General features: G+C 42.5%; 1 protein-coding gene across 1 annotated transcript in view; it reads right to left on the reverse strand.

Moving 5' to 3' along the window:
• Nucleotides 1-196, reverse strand: part of STAU2 (staufen double-stranded RNA binding protein 2) — a 223,369-nt gene extending 223,173 nt beyond the window's left edge. Inside the window, exon 1 of the mRNA XM_036338537.1 lies at nt 104-196. The gene's annotated coding sequence lies outside the window, so the exon portion shown is untranslated. The remainder of the gene's footprint in view (nt 1-103) is intronic.
• Nucleotides 197-16,232: the final 16,036 nt, after the last annotated feature.

Consider the following 16,232-nt stretch of genomic DNA (forward strand, 5'->3'; position numbering starts at 1 on the left):
CGAGCACGCGCTGCAAAGGGTGGGCCTGGGGCAGCCGCCTCCCCGGCCCGGGGGACACTCGGCTCTTTCTAGACGGCGGTCGGCGCCCGGTTCCCGCCCGTACCTTCCCCGGGCTCGCCGGCTGCCCCGCTCTGCTCAGCCGGGGACGCGCGACCATCCCGCGTGTGCTCCGGCCGCCGCTGTGCGCCGCTGTGGGATGCACGGTTAGCGGATCAGGCACCTTCCCCGTCTGGGGGGCGGGGGGAGGGGGAGGGGACGTGGCGGGGGGACGTGGAGGGGTGTAGTGCCACTGTCCCCTCCAGAAAACACCAATGATGAGTAATCACCTGTTCTCCAAGATCAGCAACGCGGCCACACATCCTCCTCGACAAAAAAAAAAAAAAAAAAAATCGTACTTGGTCACATGAAAAAGAAATCCTTGGAACCGAAAATGAGGACCATTTTACAACAGTGCCCTAGATCCTAGATTGTTGAAGCAAGAGTGCCAGAAAACTCAAATTACTTTGATTCGTCCTGGTTTTGATGTGGGTTTCTGGTGGCCAGATAACCCCAGTTCAGCCCCCCCAAAAAATTCCACACTTCATTTAGTTAGCGGGACCAAAAATAATCTGACAATAAAGTCCAAAAATATAAATATCCCGTGTTTTCACCAACGCATCCATTGGCATTGTTATTCCCAGCATTCCTGCCCAACACCAGTTCCCCTGAGAAGTGTCTACCAGGCCTGTGATTTCAGCGCTCACTGAAAACCAATGGGAGTCTTATCTCCAACTGGGAGACAGTGTAGCCTGTGGTTGAAAGCAAGAGCACCAGACGTAGATAACCAGGCCTGCTCCCCATTTGCCTGTTACTTACCCAATGACTCAGTTATTCTTTTGTTCCACAGGAGGTTACGTATGATAATATGTGTTTAAATGTGATGCTATATACAAAGCCCTTTATGCAGGGCCTGGCGTCTGGTAGGTCTCCTGTGCTGAGCTATGAGCTACCAATAGGTCTTCTCCTAGGACCTTCCCATGCTCCTCCCTCTGCACCTCTGCAATCCCTCACACTTACCATGTGGCATCCTCCCCATATCTGCACCAGTCCTTCATCAATGACCCTGGGCTGGGGGTGTGGGGTGAGGCTGGGACCCCTTGTTCCTCACAGGGGACCCCTGCAGCCGAGATATCCTAGTCTTGATGTACTTTCTTCTTTTACTTCTCTAATTGTAGGACTTCCATTCAGCCACCTTTCAGGCGGTGCTGAATGATGGTCATTCTGTATTTCAGTTGTAATTTGGTTGTGGTTGCGGGAGGCGGGGAGTCCCACTGTGTACCTACGCTGCCATCTTGGTTCTTAAGAACAGTGTTTTTAAGCTTGAATCACCACCTTCAGTTGCTCAAGGTATATAACCTCAGTACATGGAGTCACCTGAGTGACGTGGTAATCTGCACATAAATCAAGGATCTCAAGATTTTACTTTAAAACGAAATATTTGCATAGGAATTGAAAATAATGGACAATTAAAGAGGAGTGGTCCTATTGGCAGCTGAGTAAAACAGAGCAACTAATTTATCCAATCATTGATAGGCTAGCTCCTGTACATCCATGCTGGGGATGGAGCCTGCAACCTGGGCATGTGCCCTGACCGGGAGTCCAATAGTGACCTCCCGGTTCATAGGTCGACACTCAACCACTGAGCCAAGCCACCTGGACTCCATGCATCTTTAATAGCAGTCAAATATTCAACCACCAGAAAAAAAAAAATAGTGCTTTCAACTTTATAGTCAGTTTAAGCATTTTGAATGGGACAGATTCCAGAGTCACAAATATGCTTCTATTTGAACATAAATTTATCACGATACAATATTTGTTTCTTCTAGTGTATCTTCAGCTCTTTGAAGACAAGAACAAGGACTCCCTCATGTTTGCTTCTGCAGCATCGAGCACAGTGCCTATATGGTCATTAATAAATGCTGGTTGTTTAAGCAATTAAAAAAATAAAATAAAAAAATAAATGCTGGTTGAATAAATGGATTAGTGAATTTGACAAACATTTATTGAGTACTGCTGGGAAGGAAAATCTTTTCCTCCACCCTTCTTTTAGCTGGTCTAATAATTAAAATGACATGGGACAGATTAGGAGGAGAAAAGGCAATTTACTTACTTACATGAGGGGGCCCCTTAAAAGCATGAAAGCCAAGGGCAAGGCTGGTCATTGAGGTTGCAATGCCACCCTGCGTTAAGGAATGGGATAAGGGCCCAGAGCCTCAAAGGGGAGAGGGTATTGCACAGGACAGGAAGAAGAGCAGATGTTTGGCAATTCCATGTTTGCCCTGCCATCCGGGTAAGGCATGCAGATCAAAGTTATCTCTGGTAATAGCTCTCTTTCTGGACCAGGCCCTCCATCTAAATTCTTCTAGTAGTTAAGGCAGATAGAAGAGTCTTTCTTGAGTCTGCTGAGTCTTGATTGCCTTCAGTTCAAAATAATCCACATGCCAAAGTGGCATATTTGGGGATCACGTATCTGCGCCCCTGCTACTATATGCCAAGGGATATATAGCAATGAAAAAAAAAACTGCAAAGTCTTTGCCCTCCTGGAACTTACAGAGGAATGAATGAATGAATGAATGAATGAGTGAAATAAACACTCCCAAATCCTTCACCTCTTGGAGTACCATTCTGGATATTCCTAATTTATTTGTGTATTCACAAATGAATTGATTGCTTGGAATTAAATAATTTTTCCATAATAATGATGTTTTTTCCAAAACATCAGCTGTCTACACACTGTACTAAAAAAAAAAGCAGGAACAAATTACATTATAAATATCATCATTGAGAGTAAGGAAACAAAATTTTATTTAATAAACTGTACAAAGATTCTTTTAAGTTTTATGAAACATAATGTTCAACATATTTTTAAAATTTTTGTATTGATGTTTATGCCAAAACCGGTTTGGCTCAGTGGATAGAGCATCAGCCTGCGGACTGAAAGGTCCCAGGTTCGATTCCGGTCAAGGGCATGTACCTGGGTTGCGGGCCCATCCCCCGTGGGAGATGTGCAGGAGGCAGCTGATCGATGTTCCTCTCTCATCGATGTTTCTAACTCTCTATCTCTCTCCCTTCCTCTCTGTAAAAAATCAATAAAATATATTTAAAAAAAAAATTTTTGTATTGATGTTTAGAGAGAGAGAAGATGGGAGAGGGAGAGAGAGAAACATTGATCGACTGACTTCTGTATGCCCCTTTGCCAGGGATCTGGCTGCAACCCTGGCATGTGTCCTGACCAGGAATCGAACCAGCAACCTTTCAGTGCATGGGACAACAACCAACCAACTGAGCCACGCCAGCCAGGCTCAACAGATATTTTTGAATAATAAAAAAAGGAAACCAATTATATTTATTTTGACTTTTCCTTCATATCTATCATCTTCTAAATATCTCAATTTGGAAGTGAGGGGAGGGGGCTACATCTACACTTTCCATCATGCCAGAAATTAGATTTAACTATATTCAAATATCTTTATTCTAATTTATTGGCTAAGTCTCCATTTCAAAATTACTTAATTAAAATACAAGATAAGCCCTGACCGGTTTGGTTCAGTGGATAGAGCGTCGGCCTGCGGACTGAAGGGTCCCAGGTTCGATTCCGGTCAAGGGCATATACCTTGGTTGTGGGCATATCCCTGGTCGGGGGTGTGCAGGAGGCAGCTGATGGATGTTTCTCTCTCATCGATGTTTCTAACTCTCTATCCCTCTTCCTTCCTCTCTGTAAAAAAAAACAATAAAATATATTAAAAAAACAAACAAAATAAAAGATAAGATAGCTTTACAATCTGCTCTTTCATCTCAGTCTGTTTCATCATCTATAAATCGGGTTATTTTACTGAATGTGTACTGTAGGGTTCAGGAAGAGCCACCCCAAGATGTGCCTCCGTGGATGCAGGTTATTTTGAACTAAAGGCAACAGAGACCCTGGGGGCACAAGAGAAATTCGCCTGTCATAGAAATCACCAGAAAATAACTTTGAATGCGCTATCTACATGAAAGGGGAAACTACTAACTACTGAACATCTCCTCTTATTGCCCTCCTCCGATGACCCTTTGAAGCCCTGAGGCACCTCACCTCATCCTTAGCTCAGAAAGACACATAGATATGGCCAGTGTGGCTCAGTGGTAGATCGTAGGCCAGAGCACCAAAAGTTCCAGGTTCGATTCCCAAATAGGGCACATGCCCAGATTGCGGGCTCGATCCCCAGCAGGGGGTGTGCAGGAGGCAGTTGATCAATGATTCTCACCATTAATGTTTCTCTCTCTCTCCCTTTCCTTTTCTCTCTCAAATCAATTCCATATATCCTCGGGTGAGGATTTTGAAAAATGCCAGCGATACCTCATTTTAACTTTCTGTCCTGAACCTCTCATGTCGGTGGGGCCTCTCACTCACCCATGTATGTGGGGTTCCCATGCATACATATATATTAAATTTGGTTCCTCTTTTCGTGTTAATCTGTCTTATATAGATGTAATTACTAGACCAGCAGAAGGAGCACTGCGGGGGACGTGTCTTCCTCCCCTACAATACTTGCTTAGACTGCCTTTATCCATAGTACAAAATACTCTCAGAAAGCATTCTATCCAGTGGGCTTTCTCCTAGCCTGGGTTCTTCTTCTCTTTTTTGAATGCAATGACCCATTTTATTATCATCATCATCATCATCATTATTGTTGCTATAATGATCGACACAATTTTAACATAATTTATTTTCATTTTGTTCATGCTTAATCTGAGAAGTTCTTTCCAGTTCTCTGATTACCTTAGCTTTGCCCAGCAGAGTTTCAGCTGCCTGCAGGCGGGGGGGTGGGGGTGGGGGGGTTCATGCATTTCATTAGTTTTTAAGGATGGAAGAGTGTGGTGTGATGATATAATAAGAAATATTTATTTTGCTGTTTGTCCAGGGTTCCTATTATAGAGTTCCTAAACTTGTAATTTTCATGATTTGTTATAATATTTGGGTTTTGTTCCAAGCTCCTGAAATAGCCACAGAATAATAAAGGTGAAAGTGTTTTGCCCTGGTGGGTGTGGTTCACTTGGTTGAGCTTAGTTCTGTGCACCAAAAGGTCACCGGTTCAATTCTGGGACAGGGCACATACCCAGGTTTAGTGTACAATTCCAAAAAACCAGAGAATTGGTGGGTGGTGTGGAAAAGCATTCCAGAGAGGAAATCTATAATTTGGCTCTATTCCACCAGGTTTAAACTAAATTTATAATACTTTCCTTTGAATCACATATTTTTGACAAAGGCCAGAAATGTGCCTTGTTTATAATTAATTTTCTTGCAACAGAAATAAATGTGTAACTTTTTTTAAAAAAATATTTTTATTGATTTTTTAAAAATATTTTTGTATATATATTTTGTTGATTTTTTACAGAGAGGAATGGAGAGAGATAGAGAGCCAGAAACATCAATGAGAGAGAAACATCGATCAGCTGCTTCCTGCACATCCCCCACTGGGGAAATGCCCGCAGCCCAGGTACATGCCCTTGACCGGAATCGAACCCGGGACCCTTTAGTCCGCAGGCCGACGCTCTATCCACTGAGCCAAACCGGTTTCGGCATTTATTGATTTTTTAAAGAGAGAAGAGCGAGATAGAAACATTGATGAGAGAGAAACATCAACATAAATTGGCTGCCTCCTGCATGTCCCAACGATGGTATTGAGCCTGCAATCCAGGCATGTGCGCTGACCGTGAGTGAATTGAACCAGTGACCTGCTGGTGGCTCAATCATCCAACCACACCAGCCAGGCTGCAATATTATTTTTTTTAAGTATATTTTATTGATTTTTTACAGAGAGGAAGGGAGAGAGATAGAGAGCTAGAAACATCCATGAGAGAGAGACATCGATCAGCTGCCTCCTGCACATCTCCTACTGTGGATGTGCCCGCAACCCAGGTACATGCCCTTGACCGGAATCGAACCTGGGACCTTTCAGTCCGCAAGCCGATGCTCTATCCACTGAGCCAAACCAGTTTCGGCTGCAATATTGTTTTTAATTTTATTTATTGATTAATTTGAGAGAGGGAGGAAGGGAGGAAGAAAGAGGAGAGAGAGAGAGAGAGAGACCCATTGCTCTACTTATATATGCACTCTTTGGTTGATTCTTATATGTACCCTGACCTGGGATTGAACCCACAACCCTGCTGTATCTGGAAGATGCTCTAACCAAATGAGCTACCCAGCCAGGGCTAAACATGTAACATTTCTAAACAGGGTGGAAGGGAAGGCAGGTGTTCCTTTTTAAGTAAGTTGTTACGTTTTACTTGTAACTATTTTGAGAGACATCATCTTAGCAATCACCTCTCAATTTTTCCTTATTGTCCCCTCCTTTTCAAAGGACTTCATGATTGATCCAACATTCTCCCTTTGCATGTGTAAAGGAAGAAAAAAACCTGAACCTTGAAGCTACTGACACCTCCTCATTCTTTCCTCTCTTTGGTAGCTGTCAATGGCATTCTGAGTTAGTAAGATATTGCAGTGTAATAAGCCATCCCAGAACTTGGGGTGTTTTTTAAAAATTTTTATATATACACTGAGTGGCCAGATTATTATGACCACCTGGCGTTTGTAGGCAAATTAGCTATAATTTCACAGTGAAGTTGCTAGAGGGTCAGACCATTATAAATAGGGAAGCAGGTTGTTTACCACGACAGAAGTGATTTTTTTCTGGAGATATGGGTAAACAACACGATTTAACATCCTCTGAACCTGGGATATATATACATATACACACACACAGAGTGGCCAGATTATTATGACCACCTGACGTTTGTAGGCAAATTGGCCGTACACTGCATCGCATGGGATATAGAAGCCAAAGGCCTGTTCGAACACCTTTGCTGTCTGCAGTTACCAAGATAAAACGTCTCCAATTCGCACAGGAACACAAGGATTGGACAGTCGAGCTTTGGAAAAAAGTCATGTGGTCCGATGAATCACATTTCCAGTTGCATCATGCAGATGGCAGAGTGAGAATTTAGCGGAAACAGCATGAAAGCATGCACCCCACATGCATGAGTACAACCCTTCAAGCCGGTGGGGTCAGTGTTATGGTTTGGGGCATGTTTTCCTGGTGTGATTTGGGCCCTTTAATTCGTGTGGAACAGCGTCTGAATAGCACAACATACCTAAGTATCATTGCTGATCAAGTTCATCCTATCATGTTGATGGCGTATCCCAATGGAGATGGCTTCTTCCAACAAGACAATGCGTCATGCCATGGTGCTCGTATTGTGCAGGAGTGGTTTCAAGAACATGAGGGAGACTTTACCTTGCTTAGGTGACCCCCACAATCACCAGATCTCAATCCAAGTGAGCATTTGTGGGACGAAGTTAAAAGAGCCATCAGGCAGCTGGTTCCACAACCATCAAATCTCACAGAACTGGACAGTGCTATTCATCAGGCATGGTGTCAGATTCCTTGCAACACCTTTCAACATCTCGTGGAGTCAATGCCAAGAAGAATCGCCACAGTACTGAAAGCAAAAGGTGGCCCAACGAAGTACTGATGGAGTGGTCATAATAATCTGGCCACTCAGTGTATATATATCCCACTTTCAAAGGCTGTTAAATCGCGTTGTTTATCCATATCTTCAGAAAAAAAATCACTTATACTGTCGTGGTAAACAACCTGCTTTTCTATTTATAATGGTCTGGCCCTCTAGCAACTTCAGCATGAAATTATAGCTAATTTGCCTACAAACGTCAGGAGGTCATAATAATCTGGCCACTCAGTGTGTGTGTGTGTGTATGCTCACACACACACACACACACACACACACACACACACACACACACACTAGTGGCCTGGTGCACGAATTTGTGCACATTGAAAGGAAATTAATTAGAAGAAATATTTTAATATCGCTATTCGCCCTTTCTCTATAATAGAAGTGTCAACCAAATTCACAATCAACAATGACAGATGGAAACACACACATGTGATTGGTGCCAGTGAGAGCTTTATATATATATACATATAGACCTGCTTTCTGATTTAGCTAAGCTTTTTCAAGCTCAGTGAAGCACCCAGCTTCTCTTTCAGGTAATTATCAGCAACACAGCAGTAAATACCAACACAAAGCAGATTATTATTGTAGATCATGCAGGGAGAACAAAGGGTAAAATATGTAAGTGCAGCAGTGTTTGGCTATATTCTGCGCAGTGAGAAAACCTGAAGTCATTCTTAAGGTCCACCATTTCTTACTTCTTTTCAGTCAGGTCAAGTTTCTAAGCTTTCTAAATCTCCATTTTCTGGCTAATGAAAAGAAAATAGAATTCCACCAAGTCTCCTATCTACCTACTCCACCAGTACTTCTGGATGAGATGAGGCAAGCTTCACAGACATTTGGTTGAAGTGTAAAATGTTTCCATCTGGCTATAAATCAAGCCTAGATTATAGGCTTGATCCCCAGTCCCCATTGGGGCATATGCAGGAAGCAGCCAATCGATGTCTCTCTCACATTGATGTTTCTCTCTGTGTCTCTACCCCTCTCTGCCCCTCTCTCTAAAAATCAATGGGAAAATATCCTCAGGTGAGGATTAACAACAAAAACAGGGGTTTTTTTTGTACATTTCGCTCTCATCCCCTAGCTGTGTTCTCCTCTCCCAAGTATTTTCACTCCTGATGCTGAGTTGCAGCTGAAAATTACTTTGTCTTCCATCCTGGACTGATAGGTGAAAGGGAAGTCACACTGCTTGTGACCTAAGGAACTTGGAAGTGAGTTAAAACTGTCATCCTTGAAGCTGCCTCTGTGTCAAAATCATCTGGGGGAGCATTATTCCCCCAAAGCATAATTCTGGCTCCATTCCAAATCGTACCAGAAGGAGATGGAGTTGACTTAACACTCAGCAATGCTATACTGAACACTTGTTTTTTCCTTGACGAGACAGGATATAAAACATTATCTCTTTACTTTCTGGCACTGGCAGGCATGGATGAGCTCATGGGAGTCTCTTCAGCTTTGTGAACAGAGGAACACTTTGGCCAGGTCCACGTTTGTACTAAGATGTGATTTCAGGAATATCAAGATGAGAATGATGGGAAATTCTGTTTGAAAAGTTCAGAACTCTTGTTAATCATGAACGTTTGTTGAATTCCTGATCTACATCAGGCAATATGCAAGCAACTGGGATAAAGAAGTAAAAAGACCCCGGTGAGGTCGAGACGCCCCGGTGAAGTCCGGACGGCCCCGGCGAGGTTGAAATGGCCCCGGTGAGGTCGGGACGGCCCCGATGAGGTAGGGATAGCCCTGGTGAGGTCGAGACGGCCCCAGTGAGGTTGAAATGGCCCCGGTGAGGTAGGGATAGCCCTGGTGAGGTCGGGACGGCCCCAGTGAGGTCAAGACGGCCCTGGTGGGAATGAAACAGCCCCGGTGAGGTTGGGCCAGCCCCAGTGAGGTTGGGCCAGATAATGGGGACCAGTATAGACTGATGAACAGGGGTAGATACAGAGGCAGAGCAGCATTGAACAGACTGTCAAACTACAGTGGGAAGCCTGGGGAGGGTTTGAAGGGGGGGGGAGGGTTAAGAGATCAACCGAAGGACTTATATGCATGCATATAAGAATAACCAATGGACACAAGACACTAGGGGGTAGGGGAGGCCGGGGGGAATGTCAAGGGGGGGAAAAAGGAGACATTTATAATACTTCAAGAAATAAAAATTGGAAGGAGAACTAAGATGGCGGCGGTATAGGCAGACGCGTCCCAGGTCGTGTCCCGGAGCAAATGGAATGAGCAGCTGAAACTAGTAACATCCACCCCGAATTGGCGAAATTGCTAAGCTGGTGAAACGGTTTGCAGCCGGGAAGAGCAGAACTCCCCTGGAAAGGTAAAAAAAAACAGGGATTTGGGCAGGAAAGTTTGCCAGACCTCTGAGCCCAGAGAGTCGGAGGGAGACCGCGTGGCAGACAGCCGCGTCCCTTGGGACAGGCAGAGCCCCTGACGGGGGAAAGGAGAACCGCGGGATTCCTGGCGCCGCCGGGGGAATTGCGAGCTGGGTTCTGTGATCACGGAGGACTGAGCCTAAAGGGGGCAGCCTGAAGAGCTGACCAGACCATGCAGTCCGGGTAAGAGAAGAAGCTTACAGAAACCAAGCCTTCCCCGTTTCCGCGGCCGGCATTTGTTTGTTTGTTTTCACTGAATCCTGTTCATGGGACATTTCGGATACAGACACTCACCTGTGCTGAAGAGAGGAAGAGGGTACGGAGGAGTGGAATCTGGGGAGAGACTGAGGAGAGAAGGGGGGCCGGGAGAGGTGGCAACGAATTGAGTGCTGAGACACCCCTGAGCCCAAGACTGGGGCAGCCATTCTCTCTGGAGAGTGAGACTCCTCCCCCCAGCACCCAGGCAAGGAGCACAGCCACACCCAGATTCCACCCTGTAGGAGATCAAGGATTAAAATAACCTGATCAGTCCCTGGGAGTTAACAGGGTCTGGCCTATAGAGGGATTTTCAATCCCAGCAACAACACAGCACTGGTAACTATTACGCAGCCAGCTCTGGGCAGTGAACTTCCACTGGACAGAGAGGCCCTATAGCCTCAGAGGCCAACCCCAGAGCACCGCCATCCAGAGGCTGACCCACAAACTGACTCTTTGCTAAACACAAAATAAGGCAGTCTGGGAAACAAATGCGGCTTTCTTTAAAATAAGGACTGTGGTTTACAACACAGAGGAACAGTGTATCGCAGGGAAACTCAACACTCTCCTGAATACCTGGCAGGTCTAAGGCGAGCCACACTGAAGAATAGAAGAACCGAAGGACCTTCACTACTGCAATATTTTTTTTTTTTTTCATTTTTCACCTTTTAACTAAGAAACCAATTTTTTTTAATTTTTTTTCTTTTCTTTTTTTTTTTTCTTTTCTTCTTTTTTTTTCTTCTTTTTTCCATCACCTGATTTTACCCTTATAATTACTACCTTCTTATTTTTAACCAGTATTACTACTGCTACCATTTTACCATTTTTTTTTTAAAGTGCCATTTTATTTTCTCTTTATTTTATTTTGGGATTAGTGTTCTCCATTCTATTTTCATCGTTATATTATTGGTTGTTTCTAGTTTGCATTCATCTCCAGGGAGCTGTTGCTGGAATTTTTTGGGATTAATGGCTGTTCTATAGGAGTATTCTCCTCATATAAAAAAGTCTCTTCCCCTCTTCCACTTCATTCTCTCTTTTCGCTCTTTTTTTTTCTTTTCTTTTCTTTTCTTGCTTTTATTTTCCCCCCTCCTTTTTCCCAATTTCATTTTTGCACTCCTTTTTTTGGTCCCTACTTTTCTTTTCTTTTTTCTCTTGTATCTTTTTCTCTTCCGTCTTCCTTATCCCCTAATTCTCTTAATTCAGGTGGTCACCTTTATTTGGGGTTATTAATATCGTGAATATATTTGTGTATAGTGCCTGGTACGTGGTGCCTTGTTGTGTTGTATTTTGTGCCTTTAAATCAACGCAGCAGATCCAAGCAACAGCAACCTCCTGAGCACCACACCCTCTGCTGAGGAACAGCAGCTGTACTTGAAACCTCGCACCAACAGCCAGAAGAGCCACCACAGCTGTGAACAGCACGCACCAGAGGAGCTGCTGCCAACTGAAGAGCAGCTGCTACCACAACTGCCCGAAGAGCAACCACAGACCAAGGAGTCACTGCCACCAAGGGAGCAGCCACTGAATGACTCAACGTCTAGATATGTCAGTGAGATCAAACATGGGTAGACAAAGAAACCCCCAAAGGAAAGAGAAGGAGGACTCTCCAGAAAAGCAGCTAAGTAATACAGAGGCATGCAACATGACAGAAAAAGAATTCAGAATAAGGATCCTAGAGTGCATAAACCGGATGGAGGAAAAAATCGACAAACTCTGCAAGAAGCAAGACGAAACAGATGAAAAAATCGATAACATATGGAAGAAGCTAGAAGAAACAGATGAAAAAATCAACAACTTAAGTAAGACCCAAGAAGAAATGAAGAATGATATAGCTGCAATGAAAAACTCCATTGAAAGTATCAACAGTAGACTGGGTGAAGCGGAGGACCGAATTAGTGAATTAGAAGACAAGGAAGCAAAACACACCCAAATTGTACTGCAATTGGAGAAAAAAATGAAAAGACAGGAGGAGAGCCTAAGGGAGCTTTGGGACAACATGAAACGAAACAACATACGAATAATAGGGGTACCAGAACAACAGAAGGATGAACAAGGATTAGAAAACCTATTAGAAGAAATAATATCAGAAAACTTCCCTGAGGTGGGGAAGAAAAAAGTCACACAAGCCCAGAGAGTCCCAAACAAGGTGAACCCGAAAAGACCCACACCAAGACACATCATAATTACCATGGCAAATGTTCATGACAAAGAGAGAATCTTACAGGCTGCAAGAGAGAGACGGAAAGTTACATACAAGGGATCTCCCATTAGATTGTCAAATGATTTCTCAACAGAAACACATCAGGCCAGAAAAGAATGGACGGAAATTTACAAAGTGATGCAAAGCAAAGGACTGAATCCAAGAATACTCTATCCAGCAAGGCTATCATTCAAACTTGAAGGGGAAATAAGAAGCTTCACAGACAAAAAATGGCTAAGGGAGTTTATCACCACCAAGCCAGCAATGCAAGGAATGCTAAAGGGACTGGTATAAAAATAAGAAATAAAAAGCTCAGAAAGAAAACAGCCACACAAAAACAGAAATGGCTACAAACAAGTACCTTTCAATAATAACTTTAAACGTAAACGGACTAAATGCTCCAAACAAAAGATATCGAGTGGCTGAGTGGATAAAAAAACATGACCCATACATCTGCTGTCTACAAGAAACCCACCTCATTAGAAGGGACTCACACAGACTGAAAGTGAAAGGATGGAAAAATATCTTTCAGGCAAATGGAAAGGAAAAGAAAGCTGGGGTAGCAATACTTATATCGGACAAAATAGACCTCAAAGTGAAGGCCATAACAAGAGATAAGGAAGGCCACTTCATAATACTAAAGGGATCAATACAACAAGAAGATATAACCCTGGTAAACATATATGCACCCAATGCAGGAGCACCCAAATTCATAAAAAAACTCCTGGAAGATATCAAAGGAGAGATCGACAACAATACAATAATAGTAGGGGACTTTAATACACCACTAACAGCACTGGATAAGTCCTATAGACAAACAATCAGCAAAGATACAGCAATCCTAAATGACTCACTAGATCAGATGGACTTAATAGACATCTTCAGAACACTTCACCCCAAAGCCAGGGGATATACGTTCTTCTCAAGTGCTCATGGGACATATTCAAAAATAGACCATATATTGGGTCACAAGCAAAGTATCCCCAAATTCAAGAAAATTGAAATCATAAAAAGCGTCTTCGCAGACCACGATGGCATAATATTAGAAATAAACTACAATAAAAACAACCCAAAATACTCAAACACCTGGAAGCTGAATAGCATGCTATTAAATATTGATTGGGTTACCAATGAAATCAAAGAAGAAATTCGAAACATCCTGGAAACTAATGACAATGAAAACACAACAATCCAAAACCTATGGGACACACTGAAAGCAGTCCTGAGAGGGAAGTTTATAGCTCTACAGGCCTATCTCAAAAAACAAGAAAAAATGGTAGTAAATCATCTAACTCTACAACTCAAAGAATTAGAAAGAGAGCAACAAGAAAACCCCAGAGTGAGCAGAAGGAAGGAGATAATAAAGATTAGAGCAGAAATAAATGACATAGAGACCAAAAAAACAATACAGAAAATCAATGAAACCAAGAGCTGGTTCTTTGAAAGGATAAACAAGATTGACAAACCTCTAGCCAGACTCACCAAGAAGCAAAGAGAGAGGACCCAAATAAACAAAATCAGAAACGATAGAGGCGAAATAACAACAGACCCCACAGAAATACAAATGATTGTTAAAAAATACTTTGGACAGCTCTACTCCAACAAACTAGACAACCTGGAGGAAATGGACAAATTCCTAGAAAAATACAACATTCCAAAACTCAATCAGGAAGAATCTAATAATCTCAACAGGCCAATAACTATGGAAGAAATTGAAGCAGTCATCAAAAAGCTTCCAGCAAACAAAAGCCCAGGACCAGACGGCTTCACAGGGGAGTTTTACCAAACATTCAAGGAAGAACTAAAACCTATCCTCCTCAGACTACTACAAAAAATTCAAGAGGAAGGAACACTTCCAAGCTCATTCTATGAAGCCAGCATCACCCTAATACCAAAACCAGGTAAAGACAACACAATGAAAGAGAATTACAGGCCAATATCCCTCATGAACATAGATGCCAAAATCCTTAACAAAATCTTAGCAAATCGGATCCAGCAGTACATCAGAAAGATCATACACCATGACCAAGTAGGATTTATCCCAGGGATGCAAGGATGGTACAATATCCGCAAATCAATAAACGTGATACATCACATAAACAAATTGAAAGAAAAAAACCACATGGTCATATCAATTGATGCAGAAAAAGCGTTTGACAAAATTCAACACCCATTTTTGATAAAAGCTCTCAGCAAGGTGGGAGTAGAAGGATCATACCTCAACATAATAAAAGCCATATATGACAGGCCCACAGCCAACATCATACTCAATGGACAAAAACTAACACCATTTCCCCTAAGAACAGGAACAAGACAGGGATGCCCCCTCTCACCACTCCTGTTCAACATAGTACTGGAATTGTTAGCCATTGCAATTCGGCAAGAAGAAGAAATAAAAGGCATCCAAATTGGAAAAGAGGAAGTAAAACTGTCCTTATTTGCAGACGACATGATATTATACATACAAAACCCTAGAGACTCCATCAAAAAGCTACTGGACTTAATACATGAATTTGGCAATGTAGCAGGATACAAAATTAACCCCAAGAAATCCGAGGCATTTCTATACACCAATAGTGAACTTTCAGAAAGAGAGATTATAAAAACAATCCCGTTTACCATCGCACCAAAAAAATTAAGCTACCTAGGAATAAACTTAACTAAAGAGGTAAAAGACCTCTACTCAGAAAACTACAGGACGTTGAAAAAAGATATAGAGGAAGACATAAACAGATGGAAGAACATACCGTGTTCATGGATTGGTAGAATCAACATCATTAAAATGTCCATACTACCCAAAGCAATCTATAAATTCAACGCACTTCCCATTAAAATACCAACGGCATACTTCAGAGATCTAGAACGAACTCTCCAAAAATTCATCTGGAATAAAAAAAGACCCCGAATAGCTGCAGCAATCCTGAAAAAGACCAAAGTAGGTGGGATCTCAATACCGGATATCAAGTTGTATTACAAAGCCACTGTTCTCAAAACTGCCTGGCACTGGCACAAGAATAGGCATATAGATCAATGGAATAGAATAGAGAGCCCAGAAATCGGCCCGAACCAATATGCGCAATTAATATTTGACAAAGGAGGCAAGAACATACAATGGAGCCAAGATAGTCTCTTCAATAAATGGTGTTGGGAAAATTGGACAGATATATGCAATAAAATGAAACTAGACCACCAACTTACACCATACACAAAAATAAACTCAAAATGGATAAAGGACTTAAATGTACGACAGGAAACCATAAAAATTTTAGAAGAATCCAAAGGCAACAAAATCTCAGACATATGCCGAAGCAATTTCTTCACTGATACAGCTCCTAGGGCACTTGAAACTAAAGAGAAAATGAACAAATGGGACTACATCAAAATAAAAAGCTTCTGCACAGCAAAAGAAACCATCAACAAAACAACGAGAAAACCCACTGTGTGGGAAAACATATTTGCCAAGGTCATATCTGATAAGGGCCTAATCTCCAAAATTTATAGGGAACTCATACAACTTAACAAAAGGAAGATAAACAATCCAATCAAAAAATGGGCAAAGGACCTAAATAGACACCTTTCAAAAGAGGACATTCAGAAAGCCAAGAGACATATGAAAACATGCTCAAAGTCACTAATCATCCGAGAGATGCAAATCAAAACAACCATGAGGTACCATCTCACACCTGTCAGACTGGCTATCATCAACAAATCAACAAACGACAAGTGCTGGAGAGGATGTGGAGAAAAAGGAACACTTGTGCACTGCTGGTGGGAATGCAGACTGGTGCAGCCACTATGGAAGACAGTATGGAGTTTCCTTAAAAAACTGAAAATGGAACTCCCATTTG

This window comes from Myotis myotis, unplaced genomic scaffold, assembly GCF_014108235.1.
Source record: "Myotis myotis isolate mMyoMyo1 unplaced genomic scaffold, mMyoMyo1.p scaffold_m19_p_16, whole genome shotgun sequence".
NCBI classification, from domain to species: Eukaryota; Metazoa; Chordata; class Mammalia; order Chiroptera; family Vespertilionidae; genus Myotis; species Myotis myotis.